This window comes from Triturus cristatus, chromosome 2_1, assembly GCF_964204655.1.
Source record: "Triturus cristatus chromosome 2_1, aTriCri1.1, whole genome shotgun sequence".
Taxonomy (NCBI): Eukaryota; Metazoa; Chordata; class Amphibia; order Caudata; family Salamandridae; genus Triturus; species Triturus cristatus.
Window position 1 is genome coordinate 888,624,945 of NC_140581.1, and position 11,740 is coordinate 888,636,684.

Genomic DNA, 11,740 nt, shown 5'->3' on the forward strand with positions numbered 1-11,740 from the left:
CTTCAGCATCGACGTCTGCCCTACATGGATCTGTCGAAGTAAGTCCACAGACTCCTCACTCAGGGCAGCAGGCGACACAGGGGCAGGGGGTGCGGTGCCTGGCACAAAGGAGACATGCTAACGAACACGGGAGCCCACAGGGACCTCTGGGATGGGAGCCGATGGGAGGGGGGTGGTGGTGGTGGTGGTGGCCGGGACAGCCTCACTAGCTGGGGTTTGGTGGCTGCTGACACCCGCCTCCACAAGGGAGTCATCCTCAGAGCTGCTGTGGCCCTCAGCTGTGGGGGTGGTGCTGACGACTCCTCTGTGTGGCTCCACTCGCCCTCCGTGCCACTGGGTCCACCTGTCTCCTCTCCTTCTGTCCCTGTAAGGCTCTGTGGCGCCTCCTGGTCCGTGGACCTGTCCCCTCCTGTGGCCGTGGATGTATCTGGATAGGAATAGGAAGTAAGAGAACAACATCAGTCACCTGCACCGACTGCACACACCACAGTGAGTACATCACATCACAGGGCAAGCCCTGGCATCATCAGCTGAACACAGCTCAAAGTGCCAACACTGTTTAGGATAAGACAATTGTCATTCTCAACATCAACCATGGCACACATATCCCTCCTTGACTTTCACACATATGTCCGTTGCATGTTAGATGTTAACACCCCAATGTGCCAACATGCACCACCCACACATTAGTTGTACATGCAAGTGAACATGTAGGAGGATGTCACTATACACACAGCACATCTCTTGTTACTGACTCAGTACAGGTGTCTGGATGAAGGGATGGGCAGAGACTCATTCCACATGCTTGTGATGCATGCCAGCAACACACACTATGATGTACTCCTGTCCTGATGGCAATGCCACAATGTGGTGCATGGTGCACACTTGAACACAATGCAGGCTCACTCATAGCAAGTTAAATGCCATGGCACTGGGAAGCCCTGAAAGTCAGTCAAAATTGTCTCCTGTCACAGGGGCAGGGCATCCAGACAACAACAATATGCACTGACTCACAATCCTAGCTCTGGGGTAAAGCAAACTCAGCAGATGACCGGTGCACTTGCCCATACCTTGCAAACAACATATCCAGGACCCAGAAGACCCCACATCATGCAAATCAGACATATGAGTCACAGCAAACACTAATCCCTGTACATTAACACATCACAGTCTGCCATGCATGTAACTCAGCTGCATGAAGGACACAGTTGCATACACCATTGTGAGCTGTCAGATGATCACACACCTATATGTCACACAGGTCTTGTCTCTCACAGTCACATTGCAGATGTCATGCTGACCCTCTGAATCATGGACACCACAGTTGTACGTAGCAACAAGCCACACCCTAATGACACAGAGGCAGACACCTGAGGGCACATGTCACTAAGCACATCCTGCAATTTCATACACAGGAGTGGGATTACAGAGTGTTTCTAAATGCCCTTGAGGGGGCATGGCTGGCCAGGACTAAGTGAAACAGTGTTTGGCCCTGGACAGTAGTCAGGTGGGTAAGCAAGTGTGACATACTTGCTATACATACTCCTGAGGCCCATAAATTGGTGTCCCCTGCTGCATGGGTTTGTTTGGAATACCCCAGCCACATGTTGTGAGTCAGACCAGCAATTGGTACACATCTCAAGGGCACACATAGATCACATGTCAGATCTCAGGCATTGAGTAAACAATTGACCCACCCATGAAACACACAAAAGATTCATGGGAACTGATGCTGACCGGTAGCTGAAGCATAGCTGACTGCAGGGACACAGTGCCCTAGTGACACAAGCAACAGATTGTAGGAGCCACACCTGTGGAACAGATGAGGAGGGTGCATCACAAAAATGAGGGACCTGAGTTTGGGACTACAAGAGCTACGTAATGTGGAAGTGTGACCAGGACAAAAGACTGCTATTTGCATGTCAGACATAGTACACAGATCAGACATGGACTCAAACCCCCTTCCTGCTGCTGTCTGGCCTTCAGCTGCCTATCCAGGTCCGGGAAGACCACCGCCAGGATATGGAGCATGTGGGGAGTCAGGGTCCGGTGTCCACCCCTTCTTCGTGGAGGTGACAGCTTCAGCTGGACTCTAGCTATCCTCCGGGTCCAGCCCCAAAGGTCCTGCCACCTCTTCTGGCAGTTGCGGATCCGGCGCTTGTAGACCCCCACAGAACGAACAGCCCGGGCGATGGTCAGCCAGATCTCCTGCTTCTGGTGGGCATCAACCTGTGAGGAGGAAAAAGTGAAAAGTACATTGACACACATGCCCCAGATTGCTGCAGCACACATTTGGATAGACATGTCATCATCACAAAGGGAAATAAATTACACAGGTAGTGCAACCATGGGGATTGCAAAAGCACATGCATGTCTGACATGTTAACAATGCCTGGAAAGTTTAAGCTTGCAATAATGCACTTTAGCAGCAGGAAAACTGTTCATTGCATGTACCTACACACTTTGGGGGATGCAAGTAGTCAGTGAGAATGCTTGCCACTGGTGTACACACTGCTAGTACTGCTAGTCAGACAACATGCATAGTTAGGAAGGCAGTGGACTGCACACTCACCTGCTCCCCTGGTTTCCCATAGAGCTTTCTGTACTCTGGAAGGAGCCCGTCCAGCAGGGCCTGGTTCTCCTCCTCAGTGAAGGCTGGGGCCCTCTCCAGAGTACGTGCCATAGCAGGAGCCAGAGGATGCATAGACAGCAGCAGTGGAAGCAGGGATGTGGTCCAGTAGCATGTAGTGCAGGCAAGTGAGCTCCCTGGGGGCCAGCCAGCCTTATATCTGTGCTGCAGAGGCAGAATCTGTGCCATATGTCCCAAGTGATAGGTCCAACACGTTTGCATTCTATGAATCTGGCCAATCCATTTAAAAGTACGACTCGTACACGCCTTCAGCATCGTTCAAATCTTCACCTTCATGGAACACTTGAAATTGCAACATTGCTGTAGGCATCCAACTGAATTTCCAGTGCACAACTCGTACAAGTTTTGAATCCGCATCCGTCTACATGACAGTCCAGAGCCAATGGGTGCGCCCGGCTCGTTCAACTGACTGTACAACGCGTATTTTGACCCGTGCTATGCGTACGCATTGTCACCCGCGTCAGACCTCGTAGCATTCAATGACAAAGCGTACGCACGGCTCGGACATGGTCCGTGCAATGCGTACGCATTGTCACCCGCGTCGGACCTCATTAGTGTGACTATTATACGGATGCAACACACATATACTAGCCATGTACACCTGTGCACACCTGCCACACTACAGCATTGGCCACACAGTGTCCCATGGCATGTAAGGCTACATTCCCTGGGTGTTTGGGGGGGGGCCACAGCTGTGTTTTTGGCTGGCACTTTTTGCAGCCACTCCCAGGCTGTGCACGTGTACATGGGGGCAGAATCCTTTCTGTGTTGTGCACATTACCACTGTGATGTGCAATTGGACAGTAATGGGCATGAGTCAAGGCCACAGTGTCAGGTTGGATATGTTTAGGACATGTCACATACACCCTGGGTCCTGGGGGTGATGGCATGTACGTCACAGTGAGACATGTAGCCACAATACTGATGTACACCCACAGTCTGTGTGCATGTTGTGTCTCAGATGTGTCTGATGAAATGTTACCAATGGGTGACAGTCTCCACATCCATGTGGTATATGCATCAACCTTGATGGGGTGTGTGTCTAAGAGACGTACACGTAGGGCCAGCAGGAACAACAGTGGCCACTACCTGTGGGACTTACGCTTGTCTTGTGGTGTGTACGTGCTACGCCATGTCCATTGCTGTGTTGATGTGGCAATACAGGGAGCCTGGGTTTCTGCATGGCAAAGATCTGTGATGCCTGGGAGACATGAGGCCTCAATTGTCACTGTGATGTGTTTTTTGAACGTTGCGGCAGCACATAGGTTGGGTGACATAGCCAAATGATTGGCCATTGCACTACATGGGACTCATGTGGACATGTGGAATTGAGATGTGAGGTGGTGGTCTTGTAGGTGACATATGTGTCCATGCTCAACAGCACACATCTCAGTACATTGTGTAATGTCATGAACTAGCATGTGATAGTGATCCTGGTCATGGCCACATGGGTGGATGAACTGACAATCTTCCTTTGTGCATCTCTGTACTGCAGGGCACCAGCTGTCCATCGTCCGTTCCCAGACCTTGCAACCATGCAGGAACGTGACTGCATCAGACGGTACCGCTTCACCAGACCACTGATTGCGGAGTTGGCGGAGCAGTTGGAGCCACATCTGCTACCTGGCCGGACATACCTCACAGCACTTACCCCAGAGGTGAAGGTGATGGCAGCCCTGCACTTCTTTGCCACCGGTACCTTCCAGTACACTGTGGCTACTGCTGGTGGTATGTCACGAACAATGTTTAGTCAGGTACTACGCGATGTCTTGGAGGGGATGTTGCAATTCCTCGACCTGTATATCAAGTTCCCGAGCCCAGCTGAACTTCCTGAAATAAAGGATGCCTTTTATACACTGGGGAGGATGCCGAACGTCATCGGATCTATTGATGGGACACATGTTGCCCTGATACCACCACAGGCACATGAGCAGGCATACCGGAACAGGAAGCACTACCATTCGATCAATGCTCTGGTGGTCTGTCTTGCTGACATGTCGATCACACATGTGTGTGCACGGTTCCCTGGTTCGGCACACGATGCCTACATTAGGAGGAGTAGTCGCATTGCAACGCTGATGTCACAGATGCCAGCTCAGCATGCCTGGCTTGTCGGTGCGTACTGACTGTTTCTCATTGTGTGTGTTTGTCACTGTTGAATTCCGCACTCCTACAAAACTCAGCTACTTGTTCATTTTTGTGTGTGTAGGTGACTCCGGATACCCCAACATGCCGTGGTTGCTGACACCCCTCATGAACCCTGTGACACCAGCCGAGCTGCGCTACAATGAGGCACATGGTCGGAGCAGGAGGGTGATTGAACGGACATTCGGCCTCCTGAAAAGCCGCTTTCGCTGCCTGGACAAGACCGGAGGGGCCCTCCCATATGAGCCTGCAAAGGTGTGCAAAATAATCCTTGTCTGCTGCATGCTACACAACATGGCGGTGCGGAAGGAGGTGCCTCTCATCCAGGATGACGATGACGACGACCAACCTCTGGCACCTGTGGAGGATCCCGGCCTGCGCCAAGATGTCAGTGATGATGAAGATGATAGTGACGTCCGCTCCCAGCTAATCAACAACTTTTTCACCTGAATGTGAGTTTACAGGGTTGTTATGTGAATGTATGGAGGTAGCCTGGAATGTGTTGAGCCAGCTCTGTTGCTGCCTGAGTGTGTCTGTGTGCCACTTGACTGGATGTGTGCTGTGATGTGTCCATTCAGGTGGTGTGTATTCCACAATAGGGTAGTACTGCTAACTAGTGTTTGTGTAGGTGTTTTGCAACATGTTTTGTGCATGTGTATTGCATTTCTCTCCTGTTCTTCTGTGCTTTTGACTGTATCTTGTCTGTCCTTTCCAGGGTACTTTGCCTGTTGTGTGGTCAACACTGACCCCCAACACCCATAAGCCAACACCAGTGTGGAAGTTGACAATTCCCATCAACTGATGCACCACACATCCCTGGAATCCAATTCTCCAACACATTGTGAGCGTGTGTCCACTGTTACGTAGAATTACCGTGCAACTAGTGTGGAATAAACGTGTTGCTAATGAACCTGTGCTACGCTTTGTTATGTGCATTGTCTGTCTTCCCACATCCGAGTGACATCTGCTTACCTCACCTGTGGACTTGTTACCGCTGACTGGGCTTGGTGTTGTGTCTGTGCATGCCAATGTTTTTCAGGTCAACATCATTGTGTGTGATGAGTAACATGGCCATGGTAAGCATGTTTTGTGTTGCCATAGTGGTGTGTGTCCCTCACATGTGTCACATCCCCATGACTCATCTTACGTTGGTCACATTGTTGCCGTATTTGGCATGCACTGTGTTGTGTGGCAGATCGACATCTCCCTGAACATGACAAGTTGGAATCACAACAGAGGCAAGTATGGTGTACTGGTGAGTTTATTTACAAACATGTGTGAGGGAAGTGCACAGGATTGTGGGTGCTGTACAGTGGTTTGGGAATCCAAAGTTCACATTGGAGTTGGAAGTGCTGGTAGATGAAATGTCCAGAGTAAAGTCCACAGTCATCTGATACATTGGCCCAACATGAACCCTCCATGTCATGTGGGTGAGTTGTGTGCAATTGGACAAGGTGAACGGGTTGCGCACAAAGAACATTGTCCACCAGGTTTGGAGGCCCTGGGGGATGTGCTTGGACATCTGCCTCTCACATGTCCTTCTTCGGACGACCCCTCTTCTTCCGGGGGGGGTCCTCATGTGCAAGCCTCTGCGATGCAGGGAACTCTCCGCCAGAGTCCTCCTCCCTCCCTGTGGTGCTGGCAGATGGTGTTGCGACAGATGTTGTGGGCACACAGGGGGGTGTGGACAGGTTGGTGTTGATCTGGCAGAGGCATTGTAGTATGTCCCAATGCACTGCAGTGATGTCATCCCACTTGGCCTCTATGCGGGCATGGTGGGCGACCTGCTCGTGTTGCATGTCCTTGAGGATCCCCACTACCTGGCCAAATCCTCCGGTGCTATCCTGGTACGCATCTAAGATGCATGCCATTTGGGGGTCATCATGCAGTCCAGACCCCTCTGCAAGGCGCGCCCTGTGCCTCCCACCGCTCCCAGCACCCCTCTCCACATGGGCAGGACCAGCGGCGGCGGTACTCACAGGTGAATCTGGGACCCCTTGGGTGGTGTTGCTGGTGGTATTGGCTGTGGCTTCCGGGGGGTCCTGTGTCCCTGTGCTGTGGGTGTTGATTGTCCTTGGTCTGTCCGTGTTGGCGGAGGTGCCCTGTTGGTGTCCAGATGCTGGAGGCGTGGGTACAGGGGGGGTAGATGTTGATGCTGCTGGTGCTGCATGATGGCTCACACCGGAGGGGCCAGGTTGGTCGTTGTCATCCGAAGAGGACAGTGAGAGAGTCAGACCAGAGAGCTCAGTGCCCACCAGAGTCTGGGCCTGGGTATCCTCGTCATTTGGTGCTGGGTGCCCAGCACCACCTGTGTTTGGAAGAGACACACAGTGTGATTTATGTTTCTACATGCATCGTTGCTTCACAAACATGACATTTTCTACTTTTCAAACAGATGCCTGCCTGTACACTGCTTTTTCCCACCTTGTCACAGACAGAGTTTGATATGTTTCTTGGCCATTTCCCAGCATGGCCTTGTGCTCCCCACAACAGAGCACAGGGTCAGACATCTTGTCAGTCCCTTCCCACTCCCTGTGAGGCAAGTATGGTTCAGTTTGATCTTGCTGGGCCATGTGGGTGGGTGTAGGTTGTCTGTGACTGCGAGTCCCATCATACTCTTGGCTACACCCCCCTTCCCAGCATGCCCATACTTCCTCCCTCTTGACTCTGCTTCCCTGTGAGGGGGTGTGACAGCAATGGCAAGATGGCTGAATGTTTAGTCCTGATGTTTGTTATTGGCCATTGCCCAGCATGGCCTTGTGCTCCCCACAACAGAGCCCAGGGTCAGACATCTTGTCAGTCCCTTTCCACTCCCTGTGAGGTGAGTATGGTTCAGTTTGATCTTGCTGGGCCATATGGGTGGGTGTAGGTTGTCTGTGACTGTGAGTCCCATCATACTCTTGGCTACACCCCCCTTCCCAGCATGCCCATACTTCCTCCCTCTTGACTCTGCTTCCCTGTGAGGGGGTGTGACAGCAATGGCAAGATGGCTGACTGTGAAATCCTGATGTTTGTTGTTGGCCATTTCCCAGCATGGCCTTGTGCTCCCCACAACAGAACCCAGTGTTAGACATCGTGCCAGTCCCTTCCCACTCCCTGTGAGGCGAGTATGGTTCAGTTTGATCTTGCTGGGCCATGTGGGTGGGTGTAGGTTGTCTGTGACTGTGAGTCCCATCATACTCTTGGCTACACCCCCCTTCCCAGCATGCCCATACTTCCTCCCTCTTGACTCTGCTTCCCTGTGAGGGGGTGTGATAGCAATGGCAAGATGGCTGACTGTGAAATCCTGGTGTTTGTTTGGCTACAAGTCCCAAGTGAGCCCCTGTGCTTCACACAGCAGCACCCAGTATGGGGTATCTTTTGCTGATATTTCAATGAGGTGTGTGTCAATGCATTGTACCCGGTGAGTTGTGTGGAGTTTGGGTTGAGGGGGGGTGTCTCCCCATGCTGATTAGTATGGTCAGGGCTGTCAGTCCTCCTTCCCATCATGAAACGTGCTTCCATTGTATGGCGTGCAAGTTGTCTTTCAGGATGTCAGTCAGTGGTGTCCTGCTTCTGATTTGCACACAACCCCTAGCAGGGCCTTGTGCTCCCCACAGCAGGACCCAGTGTCAGCCATCTTGTCAGTCATTTTCCACTCCCTGTGATGTGGGCATGTTTCTGAGAGGTCTTGATGGGCCAATCAGGAGGGTGTGCATTATCTGTGACTACAGGCCCCATCATGCTTTTGGCTACACTCACTTCACCTGCATCCCCACTATTCCTTCATGACAGTCAGCTGCACTGTGAGGTGGTGTGTTTGTGGTGGCAAACTGTCTGGCAGGGTGTATTTGGCTTAGTTCCACTGGCTTGCTCTATTTGTTTGTAGGTTGGTGCATGTCATGACACAGTTCCCAGTCACTCTGAGATGGTAGGTATTGTGTTTGTGTGTCTGGCATACACATCTTGGGCTGATTATCTATTGGTTAGTGTAGCTTTGCTTGCGGTGCATGGTTTCACTGTCCCCTTGCCACACAATCTTGGGTATGTTGTTTGTGTACTCACCAGGCTCTGGGATGTGTGTTAGGCCATGGACGCTCTCTGGTGGTAGGATGTCCCGCACCTTCTCCTCCCAGGTCCTGAAGTAGACTGGTTTGGCAGGAGGGCCACAGCCGGTGCACTGACTCAGGGCGTGATCTTTTTCGATGAGTTTCTTGACCCTCCTGAGCACGTCATATCACCTGTTCTGGATGTCGTCCTTTGTGCGCCTTGCTGGTGCTTGGGCATTCACCTTGTCCACAATCCTCGCCCACATCTTGATTTTCTGTGAGATGGGGGTCCTTTGAACCAATGTACCAAACAAATGTGGCTCTACTCTGATGATCTTGTCTACCAGCACTTCTAACTCACTATCTGTGAACTTTGGATTCTTCTTTGGAGGCATGGTGATGGGTGGTGGTGGTGAGTGATGTGTGTGTGAGGGTGAAAGTGATGGTGGGTTGGTGTTGGTTTTGCTGTGTGTATATGTGTGTGCTTTTGTATGAGGTGCGGATGGTGTGTTGGTTGTGTGATGGGTGAGTTGTGAGTGTGTCTGTGGTTGCTGTGTACTGGTGTTTGCTACTGGCTGTGTCTCCTGTTTGCAAGGGATGATGGTAGTTATGTTATGTTATGTTATGTTAACAGCACTTTTATAGCGCACAGCTGCCCCAGCTAAGGGGCGTCCCGGCGCTTGAAAAAGGAAGTCCCAAACACAACAAAACCAAGAAGGAGGAAACTCGCGCTGATCAGAATACTAACATAGGGAGGGAAACAGATACGTCTTGATGGCCCTCCTAAACTTCAAGAGTTCGTCAATTCCATGCATATAAGGCGGAAGAGAGTTCCACAGCTTTGCGGCCAGGACCCGAAAGGACCTTCCACCAGCCCTGCAAAGCCTGAACCGCGGGACCACCTCCAGGTTTTGACCTAGAGATCTAAGGGGGCGCGAGGGCACATAAGGGACCAGAAAAGTAGAAAGGATCTGTGGAGAGGTCTTCCTGAGGATCTTATAAGAAAGGGACAAGGTCTTAAACTGAATCCTCTGCACCATAGGCAACCAGTGCAAAGCACGGATGGTGCTTTCCGCAGAGCAGGACCTTGGTAAACCTATCAAGGCTCTTGCAGCGGCATTCTAAACACGTTGCATCCGTGCTATTTCAGCCTGATTAGCCCCCAACAGGAGCGAGCTGGCATAATTAAGCCGCGATAATATGGATGCCTGGATAACCAGCTGTCTGGTGGGGGCGTCAAAAAACACTGAAACTCAGAGCAGAGTCTAGCCACACTCCCAAGTTCTTTACCTCTGACACTGGCACAGGAGTCGCACCCAATTCCGGAGGCCACCACCTATCACCCCACAGATCCGTCCGCTTGCCCACGATCATGACCTCAGTTTTTTTAGCATTCAATTGAAGAGAGTTGCCATTCATCCATCTAGCCACTGCCGATAGTCCATCCTGGAATCTGGGTGCATCAAGGTCGGAGTCCCCACTTAGGACGACCACCAGCTGCGTGTCGTCTGCATAGGAGACCATAGTCATACCCCAGTGCTTGACGACATCCGCTAGCGGTCTCACATATAGAGTGAACAGTGTGGGGCTCAACGACGAACCCTGAGGCACACCCATCTCCAGCAAATAGGACTTAGATTCAAAAGGCGGCGTGGCTACCTTAAAGGTCCGACCAGTGAGAAAAGAACGGAACCAATCGAGAGCAAGGCCCATAACACCCGCCTCCCTGAGTCGTTGAATTAAAATCCCATGCGAAACCGTGTCAAATGCGGCACTGAGATCCAACAATATCAGTGCCGCAGTCTGACCTGAATCAAGCGTGACACGCAGATGTTCTGTCATAAGGAGCAGGGCGGTCTCGGTGCTATGACCAGCCCGAAAACCATTCTGGGAAGGGTCCAAAATGTTTGCCCCTATGAGATGTTTAGTCAGTACCTCGTTCACATGGGACTCGACAACTTTGGAAGCCCAAGGGAGGAGGGAGATCGGGCGGTAGTTCCCGAGTTTAGACGGATCTGATGTAGGCTTTTTCAGAATGGGTGTTACGACCGCCTGTTTCCATTTAGTTGGAACAACACCCGTGGCAAGCGAGAGGTTTAAAAGATGACATAGTGGGGGAGACAGATAGTAGCGGAATCTCTAAACTGAGCTGGCCTCATGGGATCCATAGGCGAGCCAGATTTTACCTTCTGGGCTAGTTTTAAAAGTGTATCCATTGATAAACTGGGAAATACCTTCAATGTATCACCTATGATTGGTGTGGGGCTGATACATTCAACAACTGGCTCAGAAGTGGAAAAGGCACGGTAAATGGCTTGAATTTTTCCAAGAAAAAACAAAGCCAGATCTTCGCAATGGGCCACCGAACAGATTTCAGCCGAATGAACTTTTTTAGCCATCAGGTCCTTTAGGACCTTAAAGATTAATTTAGATGGGTTAGGACTTGCTCTAAATTCATGTGAGTTGAAGGCATCCCGAGCTCTGCACACAGCTCTATGATAGTGTTTGACTGTGGAGAGATACCTAGATTTTTTTCCAGCATCATAGGACTTCCGCCACTCCCTTTCAGCCTGTTTACAGGCCTTTTTTAACAATGTCAGGGAACTGTCGTACCATGGGCTGGGTTCTCTGGACCGACATTTCGACCAGGCAGCAGGGATCAGTATGTCCAAGGCCTGAGAAACCCAGTCACAAAACAGATCATACCCAGATTCAACATTGTGAAAAGGGCCAAGCGGATTCGTAACCAACAAATAGTGAAAGTCCTCCAGCTTAAGTTTTTTCCAATGGCGTTTGTACACTACTTTATCCTGGGGCTTATACGGATGTTCAGCAGTTGAGAGCGAAAATCTAACCAAGAAATGGTCGGACCAAGCAACAGGGCTCGGTATAGCTACCGTGGCCCCTGACAAATTAG